This window comes from Megalops cyprinoides, chromosome 5 (genome assembly GCF_013368585.1).
Source record: "Megalops cyprinoides isolate fMegCyp1 chromosome 5, fMegCyp1.pri, whole genome shotgun sequence".
Taxonomy (NCBI): Eukaryota; Metazoa; Chordata; class Actinopteri; order Elopiformes; family Megalopidae; genus Megalops; species Megalops cyprinoides.
The window spans coordinates 36,411,447-36,438,055 of NC_050587.1; the positions used below are offsets into that span (position 1 = coordinate 36,411,447).

The 26,609-nt window shown below is 41.6% G+C and overlaps 1 protein-coding gene across 1 annotated transcript in view; it reads left to right on the top strand.

Moving 5' to 3' along the window:
• Window positions 1-22,719: 22,719 nt before the first annotated feature.
• brinp1 (bone morphogenetic protein/retinoic acid inducible neural-specific 1) overlaps window positions 22,720-26,609 on the top strand; it is a 92,334-nt gene continuing 88,444 nt past the window's right edge. Inside the window, exon 1 of the mRNA XM_036528983.1 lies at window positions 22,720-23,158. The gene's annotated coding sequence lies outside the window, so the exon portion shown is untranslated. The remainder of the gene's footprint in view (window positions 23,159-26,609) is intronic.

Sequence of the window (26,609 nt, forward strand, 5' to 3'; positions counted from 1 at the left end):
TTAAGTCTATGATTTCATTATCCCCGCGCTTTATCGCTGCTACTTCAGAAAAACGTGGCACCTTACAGTAAAACATCCTTACATAATTCCAGATAAACACATGTTGCCATGGTTACGTTCATCAATCCATTTCCAAAAAAAAAAAAAACAGCTGGATGACAGCTTACATGGAGACAGCGTGTGCTGTTCGTATGTTAATGGAGAGAAACGAATCATGGAATAGATGTTACGTTTCTGACTAAAAAGAATCTAACTAGGATTTCCATAAAGTGAAAATACATATGCTTTTGCAATATTTACAAAAAACATATTCACAGATGAATATATAAATGTAGCAATAATTGATATGTGTTCCAGTAAAGGTCAGTATAATTTCACATGCATCAAAATGCATTCCTTGAGGCTGTATACATCAACCTAAAGCATACAAATTATTTGCCACAATAAATTATTATGATTATTTACTACATATATTTGTTTAGGGGCTAGTGCTTTGTATGTTGGGCTGTAGATCCCATTCATGAAAAGAGCTAGATGCACTTGCTGGCTGGGGGTTTGATGTGGGCCATTCCAGCTCTGCATACAGAGTCACTGACAGTGTCTCATCACAGCTGTGAGAGGAATGCAGAACGATGGGGTTTTAAGTACCACATTACCCTTCCTTTGATACCCCGTCTTCTTTTAATTACTGTGACACCATGTAAGAGGTCTTACAAGGGGGGGTCCTTCTGATGGCCTGGGAGCTAAGAGAGAGAGGGAAAGAGAGACAGAGTGACAGAGAGAGAGAGAGGGAGAGACAGGTAGAGAGAAAGTTAGAGGTAGAGAGATAGAGAAAGAGAGAGAGACAGAGACAGAGGGAGAGGTAGAGAAAGACAGAGTGAGAGATAGAAAGAGAGAGAGAGAGAGAGAAAGAGAGAGAGAGACAGAGGGAGAGTGGGAAAGAGAGACAGAGTGAGAGATAGAAAGAGAGATAGAAAGAGAGAGAGAGAGAGAGAGAGAGAGAGATGCCTGATGGGGGCCGTGATTGTGACAAATGGAGAGTAACGGCCTATCTAAGGCTGGCAAGCCAGCCTTTAAGCTGTGCGCTGAAGTGAAGCCTTCCAGACACGCTCCAGCCATCTTTGTTTTTCGCGCAGCGCCCCGCCTCATTCTTCACCGTCGTTTCGCGACAGGCGTCGTTTCGCGAAAGCCATCAGTTACCTCGCAAAGCCGACGCGCAGCGCAGAGCGCCCCGCCCTCCGAGGCAGAGGGTGCAAGATGCATGGCGTGTCATTCTGAGGGTCGCTTTATGTACGGCGAGTCCGTGTATCAGCTGCCCTGCATGAGTACAGTAGGACCACGGCGATCCGCGGTCCACAGCCGGAGTGAGCCTCTGGCATTTTATTCATTGTCTCTGTGGCGATGAAAGAGAGAAGACAGAAACCCCTTATCCCTTTATTTTATTTCTTTTTTATACTGGACTGTGTTTGATTTTTTTTTGAGGAGTGAAAGAAGTTGTGAAGCTCGTGAGCTACATTCCGCAGAAGTCATCTCAAGGACCGAGAACCGCGGTCAGCCTGTGGTTACCCTGGCAACCAGAGAGGGTGGGGGTGGGGGTGGGGGTGGTGGCGGGGGGTGGTGGGTGGATGTACAGATCAAGGGTGTCCCATTATATTTTAAAAAACGAGTGCTCGCTGAAAATGCTGCAATGTCTGTAACACAGAGACACATCCGTTCAGGAGATGGCCTTGTCCAGTATGACATACAGCTCTTTCAGTTTCAACATCTGACGCAATCTGTAACCCACTGATACAACGGCAGTGACTCAGTGAAGATCTGAATGAGCGGCATTCAGGATGAGACTGGCGCACGCTCCCAGTTCACATGCTATATGTTCTACTCTTTCAACATCAGTCATAAAATAAATAAATAAATAAATAATATTTATAATATTTATATACAAAATTTATAAATAAATAATAAATTTAAAGAGCGGCCCCTCCCACAGTTTGGCTTATGCTTATGACACAGAACTGGACCCCCGTCCATCTCAGTTTACAGGTGACTTTTTTTTTTCCTCCAGCAAAGACGGCTAATTCAAAATAAGGCAGTCAAGGCAGAGAGAAGGCGTGACCATCAATACCAATTGAGCTAAATTCTGAAGTATTGATTGCGTCCTTCATTCCCCTGGCATAGGAAGTCATCCTGGGTGCATTATTCAAGAGCCTCCATCCCCGATTCATATGTAAAAATGCGTGCCCAGCATGTGTGCCAGGATCCCTCATAAGAGAGAAATCTATGAAGACATGAATTTATGGATAACGCTTGCTGATGCTGATGCTGATGTTTTTCCCTTAATGGATTCCCTGAGCAATATTTGAATTATGGGTGGAGTTAAGGTAATTGTTTACTCATGACTGACCACTCGAACATTCCATCACATATTTTTGGCTATGAAGCTGGTGCCGCATCCGTACTTTTGGTCACAATGTGTAAAAATGAGAAATTGAATGTGACTTTGTATTGACCCACATTACATGACATTACTGGCATTTAGCAAATGCTCTTATCCACAGAAACTTACATCAGTTACAGTTTTTTAATAATGTACTCCATTTATACAGCTGGATATTTACTACGGGTTAAGTACCTTGCCCAAGGGTAAAGTAGCAGTACCCCAGTGGGGAATTGAATCAACAACCTTTCAGTTACAAGTCCTGCTCCTTAACCACTATGCTACATTGCCACACAAATGTATATGTTGTGAACAGACAAATAATATTTTCCCTCTTCCCTGTCCACTTTTTTTCTTATGTTTATTTCCTTTTAACATTGTGGCCCATGTTCAAGGTTCAAAAAAAAGAGCAAAAACCCTCTGAACATAAACACTCCAAGCACAGACTTGAACGGTCCCTGTTGTTGTTAATCATCAGGAGGCTGATGAGAAACAACCTAACCACAGAGCCCGGGCGCTTTCTGTCCAACGGATTGCCTTCACCGACCTCCCTTCAATACCAATCAGATTGTGTTCGCTGGAAACTGGGGGTCGTGATGAATTGATGCCTTATTTCCTGAAGTGCGCAGAGGTGAGTATCGATCAGCTTCGAGAGGATCCTCGGCGTGTGCAGGGGGGCTGAACTCCAGTCTATCGTAATCGATTCGCCCCGTACGCTGCTGTACTGCAAGGTTTATTCCTCAGTGTCAATAAATGCAATGTCAGATGCATCATGTCTATTATCAAAAAAGAGACACTTGTGGATGTGTAAAATAGCCAGGCTTACAAGGCTGAAGTACATAATGAAGTATGGTTTACATAATTAGTTCTAAAAAGAATCTAATATGCCCCAGGAACTAATTAAGAAAAATCTCTTTTTTTGTTTCATTAAAAAGGCATTCATCTGATTGCACAAAACGAACATACCAATTATTCATACCATATCAACACAAGGCCTGACGTTTTGCTTTGAAAACTTCTTTGATGAATGAGTATATTTATCAGACGGCTAACTGAGCGCATCTAAAAATGAAAGCACAGACCGATGAAGTCGGCCTCTGAAATATTTAGAGACACAATGCATTCTGTAATGTAATGCTGAGTCTATTCACGGTGCAGCGCTATTTTAATATGTAACAAATGGGCACAACTAAATAGACAGGTCTACAAGTTCCTGCCGACAAAGAGATGCTCAGTGCTTGATATGTAGTATCACTCTTCATATGGGGAGGATAGGCATAGCAAGAAGCATCTATACCCCTTAAAGCAACATTTAAGGTGTATCTGCATACTTGTCATGTTTAATAAACAAGTCACCGTTGGCGAACTTGTGTTATTTATAAAAAATGTTAACACATGGATGTATGTACATTTGCACAGATGTATGGCCAAACTGCAAATTCAGCATATCACAATGCAAGTTTTAAACCGTTTCCAGTGGGACATTGGACCATTCTTCAACATGCAAAGCCTCCAGTTCTTTGAGAGATGAAGGAGGTAGACATGTACCCTGCACTCAGCATTACAGTACTTTCTGGCATAGAGGTTCAGATCAAGTTTATATCTGGTGAATTCTGGAGGTCATGGAAAGAGTTTGACTTTATCCCAGTGTTCATGAAACCACTCTTGAAACCATTTAGCAATGTGTATGGGAGTGTTATCAACATGGAATATCTTGAAGAAACTGTTTGCACAACAGTGTGCACCTGATTGCCTAAAATGTCTTCCTATTCCCCGGCTGTAATTCTACCATGCAGAGAAATAATCAGACCCAATGACTCCCACGAGATGGCTGCCTGTGTCACTAGAGATCCACCACAATGTTTAACAGCTGGGAACAGTCAATGTGACTTTTAGGCTTCCTTTGGTTTTCTCCAAACATAAGCCCATCCAGATGTAAGAAAAAAGAGTAAAAGACAACTCATCAAACAATATGATATTCCACAATATTAATCTCCTCAGAAGCCTATGTTTTGTGTTACACAAGGTTATGCATTGTGCTCATTGGCCTTGGATACAACTTATTTCTGAACGGCAGCCCTACCGTAAATATCAGCTTTAGCAATGTCCTCAAAGTGTAAATTTGGTTCCGTGGTCATTTTTGAGGCTCGTGTTTTCCTTTTTAATTGCTTCTTACATCTTCAATCTACGATTTTACACATTTACAAATACTTGTTTTTTTTTTTTCCTTTTTTTCAGCAGGCTTATTTTATATGAATTTTGGAACAGAATTCTTTATCATAGTTTTCTCAAGTTGTTTTTGTTCCTTTATTATATTAACATTTCTATTTTTCTTTCTTGCTGTTTTCTTTTTCTATTTGTTAAAACTCGGTAGAAACAGTAGTTTTGTTTCTGAGAGCCGAGGCAGGGAGAGTTCTTCAGAATGCAGTTGAAGAGAAAGTGATGTGACTCAGGGAATAATGCACCTTGCTGATAGTCCCATTTTTTAAAATGACTTGAGTGGAAGTAGAAGCAAGTAAGAGACTCCTGTTTTTGTCTCTGAGTACATACACAGCGGAAGCCTTCATAAAGCAATGCTGTTCCTGCTTCCGCCAAATGGTCAAATGTCTACTAATAATTATGTCCCATAACGTGTTATTGCCGATGTAAACATATTCTTTGAGTAAGTGAAAAACGCAATGGTCGCTTATTTTCACCTTGCAAGGTACCCCAGAACAACTCAGCAGAAGCAAGGTGCGTTAAGGCAGCAAAACATGCTCTGTTGCTTTCCACCACTGCCTCGGAAGAAATAAAAATAGGCCGCCCAATTTATTTGAACACTGACTGATGGTCCTGATCTCAGCAGTCAATAACAGTCAAGGCCTTGTGTAATAAGATGTATCAGCACAGAGCAGGCAAACAGAAAAGCCGTGACAGACAAGGTTCCGTGGAGAAGGCTTACTCTCATTTCATTTCTTTTCCTGGTATAAGCCAGTAAGACCGCGGAAATTTATTCAGCACGTTTCCACATATGCACTCAATGGCAGAGTAGACCACTGCTCTGTCTGCCACTGTACTCTGAAATGAAAGAGATTGTGAAACTACATTATGGGACATTTGTTTTAGTCAAGGAGGAAATGTCCAGTATGCAGTTGAGATGCCAGTGTCACATACCACAGTAAAAATGAATCAGAATGTTACGTTGATGTAACAATCGGATTCATTTTGGCTCTGCCAAGGCCCTTAGCTTTCAATTAAGGCTGGCCCGCAGAATGGCAGTGTCTCTTTAAGAGATGTTAAGTGATGTAATTACCATCGAACAAGCAATTACCTTGTTAACGTGGAAAAAATGGTGTGGCAGAGGCACAAGAGCATCCAGCCAGCTCTGTCCCAAAGGAGGGCTGGGGAAAGGGGGTGGATTTTCAAAAGATGTCTGTTTTGTTTTTCTGACAGCACATCAGGCATTTATTCTAAACCCTGAAAGTCAGATGCTCATTTTTAATTTTTAAAATCTTAAAATACATCACATTATAATATATAATATATTATTATTATTATTATTATTATTATTAGTAGTAGTAGTAGTAGTAGTAGTAGTATTGACCTGTCATTTGCACACATTCAATTCATCTCACTGTAACACTCTCTGCTCCTGCACAAGAGAGCAGAGGCACAAGTGCAACCCTCTGATTGCATACAATGGCTGTTCTGAGCACTACATATCCCAAAATGCAGCACCTGAGAGTAGGAAGCAAGTGGAGGATAAGTGCATCCCCCACTGCTGTCATTTGAGTGAGACATAGGTGCCTGGCAAGAGATTCCTAATGAGTGGTGCAACAAGAAGAGCCTGGCCAGAATAATCAACCCTACCCTGGCCCAATTACCCTTTGTTGCTGTCGAGACCTGGCCATAGTTGGATAATGACACAGCCCCCATGTGTGCACCTTTATTCAAACCTCTAATGTTGTCAAACACAACAATCCAGATATAATCAGCTGTCATTTTAACAGCTCTGCCAGAGGGAGAACACACTGGCCTCATAACAAACGTCGCGGCCAGTGGCATGTGGAGATTTTGCAGTTTTAGCTTGGAGAGCATTCAAAAATACTCCCTCGTTATGAGATATCTCCGACGGCTAACGAGCTAAGGCAAAGGCAAGTTTTTCTACACACTTCTAGAGAGTATGAACAAAAAATGTGCCTGATCAAGCTGATCATTGTTGTGGAAAAGTCTGCAGAAATAACTTTGCAAGCAGATTGCTTTTTAAAGTCCAAGCCTCATAAGTGTCCCAAAGAAATGAAGTGTGATGAAAATTCACTGGTCGAGGTGTTGGACCAAGACCAATGGGAGGTGTTTTGTGCACATCTTTGAACTATAAGGGGGAAGAACAGGAAGAAAGACATGAAAAGCAAAAAGGAAAAACTGAAAGTGTTCTCGCCACATTACTTACAATCATTTTAACTAGTGGGCTGTTCTTTCTAAACAAAAAACAAGGAAACCACTCCAAGCCTTTTAGCTATGGTCTACACAGCCATTTAAAAGGCATTACAGTGTATGGATTGAATTTTGATAAGACCTTTGAATTAGACTGTTCATAACAGTGTAATGCAACTGTCATATATATATATATATATATATATATATATATATATATATATATATATAATGTATAGCAATACATATATATATATATATATATATATATATACACACACACTCACAAATATGATTAATTTGTATGTTACTGTATCATTGGGGTCACATCTGAAAAACACATTCACAAAGACACAATTGCATTGACTTTATTGAAATCATACTCAGTTGTGTCCATGTTTCCTATGCATTAAATACATAATCTCTGCTTGGTTTGCCGTGGGTACGTGACATATGTTTAAAATAGCTCTGGGAAAGAGTGCTGCATTTTTAAGTGGATATGCCGTGATTTCAAATGACACTATCCAGAGAACGGCTGTTTTCCTGCAACATTTAAATTACAAAAGAAGCAGTTCAATAGTGTCAAAGCAAAGAAAGAAAACCTTGAGAGAGAAAATAATGTAAAATGAATTATTCGGTTTGGATACTGCATAATTGTGTTTCTTCCTTGAAACAGATTTATAATTGGGCTGTCACACAAAGCGTGATAGTTGAAGGATACTGCCAACAATAGCCATGCAAATAACTCTTGCTTGCTCTGTGCCACAGAAGCAGAAGTTGTCAGGAAAAAAAATAAAATAATAATGATAATAACAATAATAATGGCCAACCACCACAGACCTGACCCTGAGGCTCAGAAGACTACACAGAAAGCAGAAGCAGTCACATGATCATGAAAATGTCCAGGGTATTATACGCAGAGGGTCACTCATCACAAAGAATACAATGTGGACACAGTACAGCATACACAGATCAGAGAGTTACAGAAAACCTCATCTTATAACACACATATTGCACAATAGACGAATATTATATTGAGAAATTGAGAAAAGCATGTGTGGAAGTGATGATAACAATATATGTTGTGTATTTAAACAAAAATATGTATTCTCTCTTGCTCTCTTACTTACTTTAAATGTGTGTGTGTGTGTGCGTGTATATATCACACACACACACACATACTTATATATTCATAATGTATATACACATATATACATTCTTCTGTTTATAAAATCTGTATAAATATGTAATACATGTAAATATGTGTGTACTGTATCTTACTTTGAACGTCTCATTTTAATAATGTAAAGTATATTCGCATATTGCCTCATAATGAATTTTCTCTCTTCCAGATGAAAGACAACACGCTGACACTCGTGGTGAAGTTGAGGCCTGTTTCTGGGGCTATGAAAAAGGCACTCCTGTTAGCGTTACAAATTTTTGTCAAGAATCAGCATAGCTTTACATGTAGTAGTGAAATAAAACTGACATGCCCGAGATTAGAAGTGAACTCAGCCTAAATATAACAGGCTGCCAAATCAGTCCAGGAGGAACAGACTCAACCAGGGCTGCCTCTGTACTCCGAAACAGGTTTAAGATTCGCCTGAACATTGTTTACCGGTTTCTTAAAAGGAGGCAGACAGATATTTCTGTGTTTTGACAAGGTTTCAGGCAGAAGAGTTCCCCTACACTGTCAGGTGCATTTCTTGAGTATTTGTGCAGCAGAGTCATTAGCATAGCTGTACAAGCTTTGAGAACCCAGGGGGTATTCTGCAGTGCCCAAGGAAAATTGATAAATTCAGATTTAGAGAGAAAAAAACCTGCAGCTGGAAAGGAAGCAGATGACAGGTTTTGAAAAAACAAAGGTGCATGCATAAAAGAGAGAAAAGCATAATGTATCTCAGATGTAAAATGGAATCTTGATGAATGTATATGCACTATCAAACACAGATGCTCAAACACATGCATTGACACACACACACACACACATATGTCCACACAGGCACAAACACACACACACACACACACAAGCAACCAAACCAACGGCAAATTCTTGTAGTGTGTACACATACAGTACCCTTGTGCACACACACACACTCATGCACACACGCTATCTCAGCGATCCCCATTCAAAATGCAAGAGGACCTTGGTTTTCTGTATCCACTGTGCAAATAGGCGGCCTTTGCCTGCTGCCTAGCATTCAGCTCTCAGCTGAAAGAACACCATTGTTTGGCTCTGAGGGCGGAAGGGAGAGAGCACTCTGCTCCACAGGGCCTTTCACTTCGTTTCTACTTCCTGCGTGGCACTGACCGCGGCGCGCATGAAACGGCCACTGTCATGAACCGGGCCCGCAGGCCATAAATCATTCACCAAGCCCGGGGGAGCGCTGCCCCAGCCATCCCGCTTGGGATTTGAACCCGTGACCCCCAGGTTCTGGAGTCCAGAGCTGAGAGCCCCGTCCGCCGCTCCCCCATGCCTTCGATCAAAACGGCGCTGTGCCTCAGATCAAAAACGATGGTGCTGGGATACGCGGGTGCTTTGAGGGGAGCCGGGGGAGTGTGGAGAGATGTTGGCTTTCATTAGCGGCGAAGACCGGCTGAGCTCCTGTGTCCTCCTGCCACTGCACTGCCTAAACAAAACCCCACGGCTTATTGCTCTTCTCGCATGTCACATCACTTGCCTCATCTGTACGTTATTCAAGAAATCAAAAAACCTGTGTAAACGAAAAATAAATTCAACCGTATGCGTTCGCCAACTCGAATATGGCCATCATGGGTACTGTTCGAAATATGTCCCCCCCCCGTGTTATGGCGTATGTGTTTAAAACATGTGCCCCCTAAAATGTTTGCCCGTGGAATTCATATCCTAGCAAATGTCTGACACAGTGTGTTTTTTTCCCTCATAAGGGCGCGCTCCCGATCCCACGTCTCCCGCCTTGCGAAGACAGAGCTCTCTAATAAGCTCCCCTCGCCCACCTGCCTCAGAAACACACACAGAGAGAAGGGCTGCAGTGCCCAGCAGAAATGATTTCATTTTCAAACTTTTTCTTTTTTTTTTCCCCGGCAGACCTAAACACACAAAAAAACAAAAAGAACCTGGAACCTGTGAGAACAGGCACCCCTCTCCGATCAACCAGCTAGCGCAATGAAAATAGATTATTTTCTGTGCTACAGTGGGTAGTGTTTTATTATTAGGTACAGTCCTGCCCATAACATGGAAATATTGGCAGTACTTTACAGCTCTGGTACCTTTTAATCTGAGTGTGGCTTTTCTTGGTTACGGTTTTTTTTTATTAAGTGTGATGATGCATACACTATGGGAAGATGGTAAAGTGTAGTGTTTCCAAATTTTGACTGTCCCCCAGCATCCTAAGCTATAAAGAAAAGCGTGACTAGAAAAATACTTTATTTTTTTTTTTACAATTAAATAATCTGAAAGAATTTTAACTTCAGTTGATGCTTGGTGCAGTCTGATGAGGATCTTTTTTCCTTTGAAAAAAGGAGAAAAGCTTCACACTCATGGTAATGTTATCCCTTGTAAACAAATCGATATTACCAATTTCCCTCTGGTCAATAGTTAATTAAAAGGCAGTTTTCATTAATATGACTGACTGAACTGGAAAATATGCCATGTGCATCTATTTTCCTGGCTATTTTCACAAGTTGTTAAAAAAAAAAAAAACAGGAAGAGTCTAATTACGGCAGTAAATTTCTAAGCTGTCTCTTTGAATTTTTCTCAAAAAAGCAATAGGTAACTAATACTGTGGGGCAATGTATACACCATATACTTCTCCAGTTAAAAGAGATGGATGAGTATGTACGTGGCATTAGTTAACATTGTTGTGGGCCTCTGCTGTTGACAAAGCTAGTTTAGCAAAGGTCACAGTCCTTCAATATAAAGTCCTCTCACTCTGTGAGATACCTCCACATCACAGACTTCAGCTTTGACAGTTGAGTTCTGAAAGGGAGAAATTCAGGTTAGAGTTCGATATGTTTGCCACACCCTATTTGGGGTCTGGTACTGAGTCATTCCCACTCTGAGACTGCTTTGAAGTCACTTCAACTCGGATAGGGTATGGGGTCACTTCCACTTTTGGTCTGGTATAGACTCACTCCTACTCACGGAGTTTGGTGGAGACTAACATTCACTCAGGATCTGCTGTGGAGTCATTTCAACTTGGGAAAGGGTATGGGGTCACTTCCACTTTTGGGTCCAGTATAGAGTCACTCCTCATGGTATTTTCGGAGGAGTGACTTTGACTCCGGATCTGACGCGGACTCCCCGTGAATCAGTCCTGGGGTCTGCTGTGGGGTTACTCTCACCTGGAGGCTGGATAATGTTAACTGGGTGACTCATTGTATGTGCCGTGGCACGGCGCAGCTGAATCGATACGTGATTTGATGCGATCGATGGGCTGGGGTAATGCTCCCTGTCCCCGCACCCGAGAGGCAGTACCTTCTGAGATTGGCATTTATAAAGTCCCCATCATTCCCATCATCAGCAGTCTTGTGTGATGGAGGGTTGAGGAGCGCCAGCGAGAAACCTGCCAGTGTGGTGCTACTCACCCTTTTGAGGTGTGTGGATGTATGGCAGGAGCTCGGATGCATTACTGAGCTAGCTGCGGGTGGACTCCAAATTCTGAGAAAGGTATTATTTTTTTCTTTCATTCTCCTCTTCTATATGAAATGAAGAGTCAAAAATAAATATAACTTTTTTTTTTTTTTTACTTGCTTAGCTGACTGGCTCCTTTCTCCGCTGTGGCTTTGGTAGCTTTTACACAACACCTAGCAACGCAGCTCAAGGCCACAAACCAACGACCCTCTGGGTCTAAGCCCAGATCCATGACCATTAATCCATCCTCCAGATCAAAAATGGCAACACCTGCCAACGACTTGTCTGTGACAGTTATTAAATTAAAGCAATTGATATTTGCTGACTAATATATTCAACCGCCCCAGTTTCAGAGTGGAATACAATATTTGCTTTGCTGAAAACAAGAGTATTTGCATGAGTGGGCTCTAAATATAACAGAGGCCAGATAGTTCAATGATTTAACTAAGCAGTTACACAAATTAATACCCTACTTGCATTCATCACCCACTGCAGAAATGTAAATGGGCGATGCTGTTTCTCTGTCTTAGTCACCGGCTAAGAAATAAAAAATCATAACGCAGTTGCATAATAGCTTATGTAACACTTCACAAATGGTGAGTACCTACACAATACTATTTTAGTATTTTATTATTTAAATATTTAGGTGTGATGCATGGTCAGCAATGGCTCAGTGATTTCTGAAGCCAAGAAAACCAAAAAAATGTTATGTACGCGGTGTCCAAAGCAGGTATTGCTTTGAAATCGAATGTGTGATGTAATAAGTCAGAGCCACATTAGTGCAGATCTTGGTCTTGTCAGGGTATGAGTTTCAGACGCACATCACAACATGACCCCTGTTGTTCTCCAGTGGTTTCACTTTATCTACTGTTATGAGAGTGGTGCTGTAAAAACACCCATTTTGGAAATAGAAATAACCATCCTTGCCATGTCTTTTTTTCCCCCGTACATTATCCATCAAGCAAGCAAACAAATAAGCACAATCAGATTACCATATATTATTGGCCTCTAAAAGCGGGCCAGCGTACACAAAGAATTCCTGGAAACCGGGTTAGTCTGGCATTTGTAAAATTATGATCATGTGGGTGCACCGTGCTCTTAGACCGGGCAGTGTGGTTAAGTGTAAAAACCTATTCTCCAACTGTTTCAAACAGAGTAGGTGTGACCTTGCCTCTTACAGAATGGTTAGTCAACAAATCCTCAACTCAGGACTGCCATGGAAATATATAAAAAATCAACAATGAATAAGGTAGAAAACAAGTTGGGTCTCAGGTGTAATTTGCTGCTTGTTAGTGGTGTAAATTGTATAGTGTGACCCTGGAGACTGCACTGAAAACAGGTGTTTATGTAACCCGAGTGTCAAAATTGCCTAAGAAGGAAAAAAAAAAAACCAAAAGCATGCAACACAACAAAACTCTCAATATTGTTTGTACATGCGAGAGTCCCTGCACAAACATGTCTCCAGAAAAACAGTTGCACAGACAGCCTAGTTACTTAACCAAATGCTCTTTCAACCAAATCCATTTCAAAAGTGCTGCCAGAGCTCATAGTGGCTTAGTGCTCCTCTGCTCCTTCCAGCATGAAATAGATTTAAATCAGGTTATCCACATGGGGGGGGGGGGGGTTGAGGACACAAACAATCATAATGTAGAGATTATAAATATGCTAATTATGCTGTTCTGTGTGTGGAAGTCTGAAGGATTAAGCTCTTTTTTGTCTCTTCCTTTAAGATATCAGTACCTGAGAAAATGAAATTGTCCTGTGATTCCAGTCAATGGCATTGTAACCCCTCTGCTGGTTTCCCCTCATTGCTTAAATAAGGATTCTGACTGTTCTTGCAACGTTTGATAGGAATTTTCTTGAGCTGAACAAGGAAATGGACTCTCCTACACACAGAATTGTAATGAAAGAATGGTTGCTACCACCATGGTGATTGTGGACTTTGCAAAATGCCTGTTTAGTTCACTACAGCACAGCATAACATGATTCATGCAAAAGGGCCATTTGGGAGATTCTTTTCATCTACCTCAATCAGCCTTCAAGTCCTCTTCTGGCCTTCTGGAGATAATCAGAACACTTCTTAGACCAAATACAGGAATTGTTAAAAGTAACATATTTATTGGGTATAGGAATACCCAATACCGTACTGTACCTCAGAGTTTCCCTCCAACAGAGAGGGAAAATGTGTGACATAAAGATGTGTGACATGTTTTTCTCTTCAAATCTAATTCTCAATCTAAGAAGAATAAGGAAGAATGCATTAATACACTGAACCACAGTTAGATACACATGCAGAACAAAAAAAAACTGATATATACATTTTCAGATAACTTTTCAGGTCACACGAATGGGGAAATCAAATGATATTCTTCACTGTCCCATCATTTTTTTGGTTATTTGTCTGGAAATGTGTAACGGATGACTGTGTCTGATCAGTATGCTGTGCTATGCTGAGGTAAAAGTGAAGTGTGTGTACACTTGAAGTACACTAGTGAAGTGTGTGTATACTGGGTCATACAAAAATGTTCATGTGCCTAAATGCCTCTTCATCATAGAGTATAGCACTGCGTTATTTAAAATGAAAGGTATGGTACACCACAAGAACCTGAAACAAAGCAATTAAAAAAATATATACCACCACTAATATTCAATGAGCTGTCCAATGTCATCCTGTCATTTTTTCTTCAGGTCTGCATGTACAGCAGATCTACATTTGGCTGTGACCTCTTGAATCACAGATTTTTTTTTTTTTTACATTCTTTGTTTACTTCTATTAAAAAAGCAAAATTTATTGATGTTGGCCTAATGTCACACCGTACTTTAGCCAAGTCTCTCAAGCAGAGCATGGGGCAGAACCAGACTTGTTCTCCCGCGAAAATAAATAACCGCTGATGAAGGCTGCAGGTCATGTTAACGCTGCCTCACCAGAGGTGGGGTGTGGAGGCGACATTTTGTTTTCCTCCGTTTTTATCCCTGTCAGGATTCACGCAGTGTGCGGAAGGACATGTTGCCAGCACACAGGTCCATGAGAGAGCTGAGATTCTTCTAGGTTTGATGGAAGCGTCACGCACAGTACAATGACACTCGAGAGTGCGCTCACCTGCACCATCTAATCAGATCAATTATACATCAAATGCACCATCTCTCTCATTTACACGTCTGGCGGTTTCACAACACGGCTAAACGCGGAGCGATCCGGAGCCAGGGGCTGAGAGACTCTTGCTGTGCCGCTGCGGCTTCCAAATTGGGAGGCGCTGAAGCAAATTAAACGTAATTACTTTTGGCAAACTACCAAGAACGAAGGGTGTCTTTCGTCACAAAGCAGACATCCACACCAATTACGTCTGAGCAGGAGCAGATTTGTCCTGGTGATCAAGTGATTCAGCTCCACGCAAGGAGGCAGCTCTGCCCAATAAACCTGCAGGTCCCCATGATGCGAATTAGACTGCGCCAGCATCAGGGCCACCGTTCAGATTCATGCTCCTTTATCACCCTATATGTGCTTGGAAAAGCAGTGTGAAATGAATTCTGAAACTTCTGTGTAAAAACAAATACACAAGTATGTGGAAATCACCTCCAGGGAATGTCTGTTTTGTCAGACATACATTCAACCAAACGGTATGTCTGTTTTGTTAGACATACTGTATGGTTGCCACATAAGTCTCATAAGTCTCATGGATGTATGTCTGGTACGTCCAGCCAAACACTGTCCCTGGGTTTTCGCCTCCTGCTCACTCCCCCTCACACAATTTGGTGTACTTCAAGTCACAGGTAAGAAATATTTATTTGCATTGTGGACATTCTTATCCAGTTCAACTTAATACATTTGACCAGGGGTACAAGAGCAGCCCCACCTCAGACTCATACTGGAGGATTTTAAAGGCCCATTCCTCACTGCTACGCCATGTTGCTGGCCCTAAACAGTTTTACGCGGCACGCGAGATGGTTGGTGAGTCTTCCAGACAGATTCAGCAAAGCAAAAACACAAGAGTGGACATGCTGCAAATACACCCTGGGTGCCAGCTGGTCCACCAGCCAAAGCTATTTAAAGCCAGCGATGTCCAGTCTTGCCCATAACGCTAACACCTCAGCGGAGTTGAGCTTCTTAATTTAGGCATATCTGCTCCAAACCCTGCAACCGCTCAGTGATACCACATTCCGAGCAGGCGTGGGGCATGGCGGATTGGATGCTGAGGTTATTGTCATGATTATTATGGTACATAATCTCAGCTGTGGCTGTAAAATTGACCCTGGATCAGTGCACGCCACAGGGCTGGGGGGGGGAGTGGAGGCTCTGACTGTTCCGGGACCAGGCTCCTCTCCCATCCTAAAACGAAGGTGTCTCGGGGTCACTGTGTGTGGCACTGAGAGAGAGCCTCATTGTCTCGTTAGCATGGGAACCCCAAGCAGGGTGAATCGCTGTAGTCACCGTCATCTTTGTCACTTCCTTAGTGTTCCGTGTCTCTCCGATGCGAGGGATGGGGGGGGGACAGACATCACACCGGCTTTTTACCGCGTGGGTTTCAAACACGAATCAACGTCTTCCGTTGACACAAAGCGCTTTTGTAGTCCAGATTCTGGGGGAAAGAAGAGGAACCGAGATTTCAGTGCGAGATGTCAGACTCCTCCATAGCAGGGAGAGAAAGAGAGAGAGAGAGAGAGAGAGAGAGAAAGAGAGAGAGACGCTGCTGACATGCGGTTTGTCAACACCAGGAGCCGGGGCTCCGCTGAGTGAGCTTGGATTATAATTGCACAAAGTGGCGGTGGCCACCATGTGCGCAACCAGGTAAATTTCTCCAAAGCTGAAATCACTCTCTGCTTTATTACCTTCTCAGATTACTGTAAAACGGAAACGGTGATAAAAGAGTGAAAAATACGTCTGATCTCTTTTAATAGGCTCTTACCTTTTTTTTTTTTTTGGCCAATTTAGCAGCACAGACAGATCTCCAGATGCCACCACTGATAAGGGCACCGGATGCATTATGAAAGTTTAAAACTATTTTACAGCATGTTGTTAGAAAGTATTAAAAAATATATAAATTGTACAACTAAATACGTCCACTTAGTCAGCAGGCATGCTTCCAGCGTTTTGGTCTTCCTTTGAGTGAGGGCAGAGAGTAAATTAGTTAGCAGAGTAATATTTTAAACAATGCAGCTTCCCTCGGGGATAAACCCGCAGTGACTCATCGGGATAAGTAAATCTGGAAGATGTTTTGTGTTTCTAACCAACACAAGCTCTTGATGATGGAAAAATGCAGCTGAGCTGAGAGGCAAGTGTTGTTGTTGTTTTTTTTAACCGAAAATTAATTCTAAGAAAAGGTTACTCTCGATCAGACTGTAATCAGAGTTTTGGGGACCTACTCTACATGGTTCTTCCAGTACCTGGTACATTATAAACAAGATGTCAATTTTTGTAGTGTACTTGGCTTCCGTTGCCTAGTCAGGTTGCACAAGTTAACTTGTGGTAGGGCTTGAAAGGTGTTATACTCACACTCACTGGTCTGGGAATGTTGTTACCCTGGTCTGACACTGTTGCCCGTTTAAATTATGTTCTATTGTGCTGGAAATCACTCTGGATAAGATCGTCTGATAAATGAATGGAATGTAACATAATGTCAATTTGTAATTTTCTGTCACTGTCTTAATTATTGTGGAAGCTAACTGCTAGTAAAAGCTAGTTTGAAAGGTGATGTTATGCCCTGATGAAGCTTGGTCAGCCAAAATGTGTTAGTTGGTAATTGTTCTGTTTTTTTGCATGTATTTTTTAAACTTCCCACATGGTTATGCCATAACAATAAAGTCATTTCAACTATGCCTCCTGCTTCCCAGTGATGATAGTGGCTTAGGTGGCAGTGTGGTGTAGTAATAAGGAGCAGGACTAACTACAGGGTTTGCCAGTTTGATTCCCAGGTGCGTCAACACTGTCATAGCCTTGGGCGAGGTACTTATCCCAAGTTGCCTCTGGTAGTATCCAGCAGCGTAAATGGATGAAATTTAAACTCTGTAATTCATTCTGGATATGAGTGCCTGCTGAGCGAATTCAATGCACCGGCTTGAACTCAGCTCCCTTTCTTCACAAATTGTACATACTGTACATTTTGAGGCCATTGTTTGCTGTGTACCATATGCTTATACCAAACTGTAGATGTGCACACAAAAACTCTTTGATTTGGGGGAACAGTCTGAAAGTTGAGTGCCCCAGAGATCCCTTCGCGGGAACATATGTCGTGATGCCTTTGCACCCCCCCCCGAGCACAGGTGATTAGACTATCATCTGAACGGGAGCGGTTCATTAGCAGAACAGTGGGGATTTCACAGGGGATGCTGGTGGCAGGAGAGCGAATCACTGCTCAACAGCTGCAAGCAGAGCGCTGAGCACAAGACAAAAGGTCAAAGTTGAGGCACAATCAGCGCTTCTGAGAAGGAAAGGAAAAAAATATTTACTTAAAAAAAAACAAAAAACAAAGAACAAAACGCACCTGACACTCTGAGAGGGAGCCGAAAATGAAGTTGTAAACAAGCCCCCAGAAGCCTTCTGATAATTTGAGAGAGAATGAGACGTAGAGGGAGCTGAATCATGAATAACAAGGGGGGGAAGGAGGGCAGCGCTGCTGGTTACAGCGTAGAAAAACAATGGGAAACTACATCCCTGGGAGTTTCTTTAGAAAGCCTTCAGCCACAGAAAAGCGAAAAAAAAAACCCAAAATGACTGCGTTGCAAGTAACGCTAATGATTTACAGAACCTCTCAAGGCAGTATTATTTAGTAATTTCACTGTAACATCCTCACATACCGTATACTTTTTTATTACTATTTCTTGATAGGAGAAGAAAAAAAAAAACAACAAGGCCTATGTTTCCTTTGAAATTACAATGTGCCAAGAGCTGTATTACATTGTAAAAGTATGACGTTGAGACAAAAATAGTTACTGTAAACAATGTGTTTTGAAGCAGGAGGAAAATAAAGGGACACAGGCTCATTAAGCAAGCTATCAGATATTTAGAATACCCAAAACAAACCAAAAGCCGGGCAAATGAATGCGTGCTTATTAGCACCGCACTTCCACTTGTATAAGTGCAGCAGTACTGAGACTGTACAGGAATTTCACACGTCTTTGTTGCATTGAACCTCATTAGCATAGCAACTGCACACTGAAAAAAGAACCTTATGACATCATCCGCTCCAGTGGGGGACACTTACGACTAGGTCGATGGAGGGGAGATTGCCTGGTGCTGTCAACCATGCTGCTGTATTCTCCATACCTCCAGAAACGATGCTACAAGAGACGGTGTTCGGCATCGTAATTTCAGTGGCCTGAGTTCCTCTTGCAGGCAAGATCTGAGCAGTGATGTTCCACCAGCTGTGTACTGCCATTGTGAGGAACATCTAGTCACAGAGTAAACCTTTACCTTAGATATCTTCAGTCTGGCACACAACATTGCTCCATAGCATAATAAGCTGACAATATATGAGAGACCTTGTACCTTGTTAACGTAATTCAGGTTCATCCATCTGACTCCAGTTAACCTGGGACGAACATAGTTTTTTTTCCCTTTCCTTCTTTTATGGTTTGTCCTATAAAGCTAGCCCTTAATAGTGATGGAATTATTGGAATTCATTGACTGGGAACATCAGCACCTGGCCTGGTATTGCACTTCAGCAACACAAGGTACATTTTGATTGCTTCAGCTGGTTCGTGAACAGGATCTCAATCACTCCACCTTGGCAAAGAAGAGAGAGAGAGAGAGAGAGAGAGAGAGAGAGAGAGAGCCTAGCAGCACCTCACCACCCCCATCAAATCAGAAAGATTCTACATCATTACAGTAAGAAAGGGGTTGCTACCTGCCTGACCTGGAACCAGCCATGTACAAATGCACTGTACAAACTTAAATAAAATGAACAAACTCCCATTCTAAGAGCACAGAGTCCACCAATTACTGCCTTCTTCCCCTATTTTCTTACTGGTTGATTATCTTTCTTATTCATCGTTGGATTTTTTTTCCCCTCTGTCATCTTTTTTTTTTTCTCTCTTTTAATTATGCCGCCATAAAAATCTCACCATGGAGCTTTTCTTTCAGCATCATTGCGTCTGTCAGGCAAACAAAGAGCCCTTTCTGGGGCACCATCCTGTGCGATTACATTTTTAAATGGGAGTTTTCTGTCACGCCGATTGCCTTTTGACAAGAACATGGCGCAGCTGGGAGGGGTTTGACAGATCGGAGGTGGCTGAGAAGGTGACGCCTCACCTGGTAACCTTTGGAGACGAGACGTTTTTTTTTTTTCATTCGAGTCACAGGAATACCAGATACCGCTGTGTCGCCATCTCTCTTGGCTCTCTCCAACTAACTTGTTTCACCCCTCTGTGCTGAGATATTCCTCACATACTCATAATGATCGATTCCCTCTGGTCAGGGCGTTTGGGCACTTGTCGACACATTTGCAACTTAGCTGTAATTATTACGCCGGGCAAAATTCCACGCCGGTCCATACACACTCGAAAATAGCCAGGGCGATAACACATCCTTGGACTGTATCTCTCTGTGCCCACACAGCACAGTCATTAGTGGGTTGTCAGCTAATTGCTTCAAACACTTCTTCTTTCCAGACACAGCATGCCAATCCATTCATGTCTGCGTGAGCTGTAAATTATTATTACGGCTGCATGGAAGCTAATTCGCTGTATTGCCATATTCATCCCCCCCTCCACCGCCCCAATAGACCTGACTGTGGTCAGCAGAGGTCTACTCCCACACTTATTTCCAAAGGGCACAGTAATAAAGTTGTTGATACCCAAACTTCCAGAAAAATATGTTTACAACCTCTAATGCTGTATGTCTTTCCTCCTGATTTTAAAAAATATTTAATTTTAAAATTTTAAATTTAATTAAAAAATTTTCTAATATAAAAGCCATTGTGGTTGTACAATTGAATTCCCTTGGCATGTTTCTGTGACTGCTTTCTAGATGTTTCAAATCAAATCCGATAAAATTTCCACACCCACGTCCCCTCTGACAACACCAAATTTTGATTTTCTTCTTTGAACTTGGTTCAAATCTACCTTTTAATTACACATAATTTAATCTCTGTGTTTAATGTTTTTTGTGTCATCTCCCAGATTTCATGAGTTTGGGAGTACAGGCAGCCATGTGATGTAATGGTTAGAACCCTTTCATGTCCCAAAGTTTATAGGTTTAAAACCTAAACAGGACACTCTTTGGTGCCATTAATTATGGTACTTAATCTGCATTATTTAATAGATATAAGGTACCCTGAATAAAGATGTCTTCGGTATAACTGAATAACATTACACATGTACATGAAATTTTATTGAAAAAAATGACGCCCACAAAATAAATATCCCAGGAAAAGTCCTTGACAGATGAAAACAGCAGTTCAGTGAGTATTAACACATTAATATTTAGGCAATATTTAGCTAATAAAATGCTAAGATGTGCTATTTTGACTCCGAATTCAAAGTTTCTGTTTCCCATTTTTAGGCCTGTCAAAAGCTAATTTTACCGCTTGTTCACAGAATTTGGCATCACATAGTTAAAGGGTATTTCAGATGCTTCAGCTGAAGCTTTTATGATTGGTCAACCTGACAACCTAAAAACCTGTGCAACTAAAAACACATTGATCTGAAGACGTATGCAGTAAGGTTTTAAGGTAATGTCAACGTGAATTTCACTTTGAATCATGATTAATCACATTTCCACGGTTTTATTTTTCCAAATTAAGAGTACTAACAACAACACAATACCCAAGAGGGTGTGCTCTCTATCACTTCTATCAGAAATTTCCACAGGGCTTCTCTGCAGGATGTTTTAAATGGTCGCATGTTACAAATATAATACATTGTCACTGGAACAGCTGTTTGATTTGACGTTCTTCTTTCCGCCTGAATACAATGATAGGACGTTTAAAAATTAACCGAACATGTCACAAAGTCTGTGGTGTCCTGGTGAGATTCAGTATAATTGCACGTGTAATGTTCTAAAATGTAGCCTATAATATGAGGCATGACGTTATCGACACAAGCTGTGCTTGATTCACAACAGAATGACCTTTTGATGTTCGTGAGAGATGCCTCCGCTCCCGGTCTGGGAACATACTCGTGTCAAATACCGATATCGCCGACACTCCCTTCCTAGATGGTCGTTCCGCCGCAAATAATCTGCTCAGGACCCTGGACAGCGTCATCCCCGTGGCATTTCTCTGCATACTCAGCCTCTAGCACTCACTGCCTCTAACAGACGATCCAGGATCAGTTTACAGTATATACAGTATATCCTTTTTATATACAGTAATCCTTACCTCGCTATAATGTTAAATAAAGATTGAGCTGATCCCGAGTCAGCGTTTGTGGGCAGAATCGATCACACCCCCTGCGTCGGTGTCTGTACACCGGTTGGGTGCTGACCGATCAGGTAGCCTACTGCAGTAGGAAAAAACTGCGTTCCGGTGGTGCAGATCAACTGAATTTAACACGTGGAGACGTTCGATACCGCGTGCGTGCATGCAAGCGCTTCTACCTAAATAGAAAAGCTGAGATAATATTGGAAAAATTCAGTGGATGGAGAAAGCCTCATCCCTCGTCAGCTATTCCAGTTCATCCTGCTGAAATTTACCGTTTTTAATAGATAGAAAATTTCCGTTGCCACCTCAACCCATCCCCTGTTCCGTAAAACTAAATAAAGAAATGAAACAAACCCATTCGCGTACTGATAATAATATAATCACATACCCAGGCCGCTTTCCCATACGCACATCGTAGTCTAATTTAAATTTTGGACAACCATACAGCAAAACATAGTTACTAATGCAAAGAACAACGGGTATTCCTCGGGTCTCAGGAGATGGCCTTATGATTTGGTGTTTCGCGCCTTTGAGCGCGTGAAATCTCCGGTGTACGATGCTGTGCGCTCGGGACCATTCGTCCGCGTTGTTTCAGGGAGCAGCACTGGGGTAAGACCTAACTTGGATTTTTTTTAACGGATGGGTTAGTAAAGCGAGTCTCTCATTGTTGCTTAGCTTGTTGTTTAATTTTACGGACAGCGAAATGTCCTGTTTACCATACATCTGGGATTTGGGATGTAAAATGTGGTTATTTAAATCAACCTCGCGACACGAATCCCCTTGTCCCTTTCCCGCTCTTCCCTGTTCAGTTTAGGAGGTCCAGTCCCTCCCCTTTACTGTGTAGCATTACCGTCCTCTATAATACAAAACTGTAATCTCAGTACCTCCCCCTAGTTTCTCCCTTATGCGCGGTCTCTCTAGTCAGTTTGTCTCAGTGTACCTTCCCTGACATCTACCCCGCGCTTCTCCACCTGATCGCTCTTTGCAGAGACGAAACTGCCTTTCTCGCTCGCTCGCCCGCTCGCTCTTTCTGTCCCGATCGCATCAGATCACATCGGATATTTCTTACTCCGAATCGCCGACCCCCTCCCTCCCCCCATACGCCCTCTGGCCGTCTCTGTCTCCGTCTTTCCCCTGTATACTGATGTTTATAACCTGGCCAAACCGAAGGATTTCTCTCTCTCGAGCATGAGAAGGACTGCCAACTCATCCGCAATCCAGCATCAGAGATTGGGCTACCAGCATGAGCACTGGATACATACGCTCAAACAGGAGAAGTTTTTCGCCAACAAAATAAAACACCGGGGACTTCAGATTCCAGCCGAAAGGGAGAATCAATTTTAGGTAAGTCTGCAATTGTATGCAATACTCCGAAGGGGGTCGATGCTTTTCAGCGGAAATCGGTGCAAGAGGCATTTATTTCAGTGAACAATCTGTTCTTAGACAGGGGTGTCGGGGTTGTGTACTGTATTGGCAAGCATGGTACATTTAAAAAAGCGGCACGTATAATTTTGAACATGTTTTTCTGGTACTTAATCGCCGTCGTTTTGCACAGTTGCACTATAGGTCTCTAATTCATCTGCAGATTTTTGCATGCCAGGCTGGGTACATGTCCTTCTAGTTAGTTTAAAATCTATCAACATAACATGCTTCCTCTAATATGAAGTCATTTTCAGTGTGCATTATTCGGCGCATTAATTTTTTTTGCAGTTGAGGTCGAGTAGCCTTCCGGTTCCCAAGATTTTGCTTCACCTTTTTATACGAGTTGGATATGAACGAACAATGTGCGCCAAAGCTGCGGAGAGGAGAGGGAGAGTGGGAGGTCGGAATCTGTTTTCTGTCCACGCACCGTTTCTTTTTTATTGACCACAAAGGCACATCATCCGTCGCTCTTTGGAAATTTGCCCCACTATCGTGCCACCCAGACTCATAAAGTTGGTTTGAATTGGGTTATGATCGAATCTGTACACAGGGCATAGGGTGGTTAAATGTAATCTTTCTTACTTTGGTATGAATATGCAGTCGTTTAACATTATTATTCAAACAGATAAGCCGGCACTTTCAGCTTGCTCTTCTCAATTTTTTTTAAAAAAAATTATTATGGTAAGGTCCATTTTATACATACGTTTTCTTTTCTTTTTTTTTGTTTATCAGATAGCGCTCAAGTCAACATAAACAGCACGCAGGGCATGATATCGCAACATTCTCAGAACACAGCGCGAGTCAAATTCTGCACCACGTTTCCTATATCTCACTGCGTGAAGCCTGTCACTCGTGGCGGTCGAAGTGTGCGAACCAGATTCAATACCGAATCGCAAACGCAGTTAAGAAAAAAAAAATACAAAACATTGTTTCAAGAAATTACGTTGTGTTGGTGGGTAGCAATTAATAATCATACCTCTAAAACAGCCTTACCTACGCAGTTACCTAAGCACAGAAAGGCTTTTATCTCTATATCTGAATCTTAGTTAAGCTCAAGGACTGTATCTTCCCTCGGAATGTACTGTATATGTAAATGGTTTACTGTATTGCTGTATCGGACCTTGCCCCGTGCCTTTTTGTCGTCTCGTTGCAACGGATAATCTTCTTTAAATCCTTAAGATTTCTTACATCACGTGCTATACTAGTCAGGGGAAAAATAAGTTCATATAACACAGTGATTTATCACTTGAACTCCCCTCGCACGTTTTGGGCTTCTGTATTGCACTGGTGTGAAGTTGCTTTAGGGTGTATTCCTTAAGTCCAACTGCAGGGGGAGCTCACGCACTTTTGCGTCAATTGTTAGAATTGACATTAACGGCGAGTTAATTGAAAGTGTTGTGGATACTTGGAAAATAAGATGGAGGATATAAATCTTGACTAGTGCAGGTGTAATCAAATTACATCAACAGGAAGTAGGAGTTGATTAACCAGTATGTGTGTATGACCTTAATGAAACATACATGACATCATCATCATCCTCTTCCTCTTCAGTTCGTCTAGAACTGAAATAACATATCAGAAAAGCATATTTAATCAGCTCAAACAAATACTAGAAATAATGGATTGTGGAGAAGATAACTCTCATCAATCAGTGGATGGAGGAAACCTTGTGGACGTACATGTACATTGTGTCAGTTATTGTAGAGGGTTGTACATAGTTTTGTTTTGTTTTAATATTAATATTTTATAAATAAATTGTATGGCTGTAGTTTTGAAACACAATCTGGAGCAGTACACAGTGAAATAAAACAGTAATTCTACTATATGCCATGTCTGACTTTAAACTAGAGATCAGCTCATAGACTTCTCCGCTTTCTGAATCCATGGAAGTCCAGAGAAAATTAATGTGTTCAATACAATTTACTGTCTGCTTTTATGGTCACTGGGAGTAGAGATAGCCACTATTTTTCCCTTTGTGCGATTCATTAAATCATATATTCTAAACTACTGGAGATGGCTCTAGGTTTAGAAACACTATGTTCATTTAAATTGATTTGGATAAATACTATGTAATAAAAGTGCTTGCTTAATGCAGTGGTGAGTTGAAAACAAGTCAACATAATCTGTCTATCATCTATCAGTCAAATTTAGACTAGTGCCGTAACATCTTTATTCTTGACAGGTTAATGGCAGACCGCTGCACATGTCCAACAGAAGACCACAGACAGGCTACACTATATGATGAGATTCAGACTGAGATCAGTACATTCAGGTTCTGCAAGTTTTCTCTCTGAAATATGTCAAGTGCAAAATATTTATTCAGTGGTATGTGTCGGTTCTGTTACATGTGAGCCCTATGGATGGAGTTATTGGATAGATTGCCTTGTGTTTCATAACATCCATTTGCTGTGCAAATCACAGATCACAGAGAAGTGCTAAGATTCTTTGGTGCCTTGGTATATTTTCAATATACACCGTGATGTGGGCATCTTCAGTAATATATCAACATACTGTAACACATTTATGTGCACTAGGACTGCACTGGCAGACTAGACATGCTCATAATCGGTTTTAATATCAAAACGCTGAGCCATGGGTCTTTCATTGTTGCTTTGCCAGGCACAAACAGCCATAAAGCCTAACAGCAAAATTCCAGATCTGAAATAAAAAGGAACTACTTACTTTATATTGCATCAGTGCCCACAGTTTAGGAGTCTAGGTAGGCACAGCTTGCAGAGGTCTGAAAGTACAAACTGCTGCAAAGTGCTTGCCTGATTCTTGTAGTGGCTTGTTATGATTGATTGACTGTTATATTGTGTTGCTGTGACTCACGCAGCCTGTTAGGAGATGTCACATTGAAGCAGAAATTGGGCAAGGAAGCATAGTGGCTCTGTGCAGAAAGGTAGGGGGGCAAAGTGTGCTCTCTCAGTTTCCGTCCCACATTGATACATTTACATTTATTCATGTGGCAGATGCTTTCATCCAAAGCGACTTACAAATGAGGCAGAGTACAACACAAGCAAAAAGCCATATAAGCAGTCAACAATATTAGAAGTGCTGCATAACCAAGATTCAGTAGTTGGCCAGACAAGGTATGAGCTAGCTGGTAGAGAAAGCCAACCAGCTAGGGTTGAAAACTCTTTGAAATTTCTCACTGGGAAACCTTCTGTGGGAGTTAACAAGACATTAAGGCAGTTAATGGATATTTTTCAGCATTTTGGGGAATCTATGGGAATTATAAGGTTTTTTGCACACTGACTGCTTTTTTCCTCTAACCTTCTCATTCTCTTTGCCATCAATTGAAATAAAGCTTTCAGGACCAATGAAAACAGACTTTAAAAGCTTGATACATGGTAGATTTCAATTTTAATTG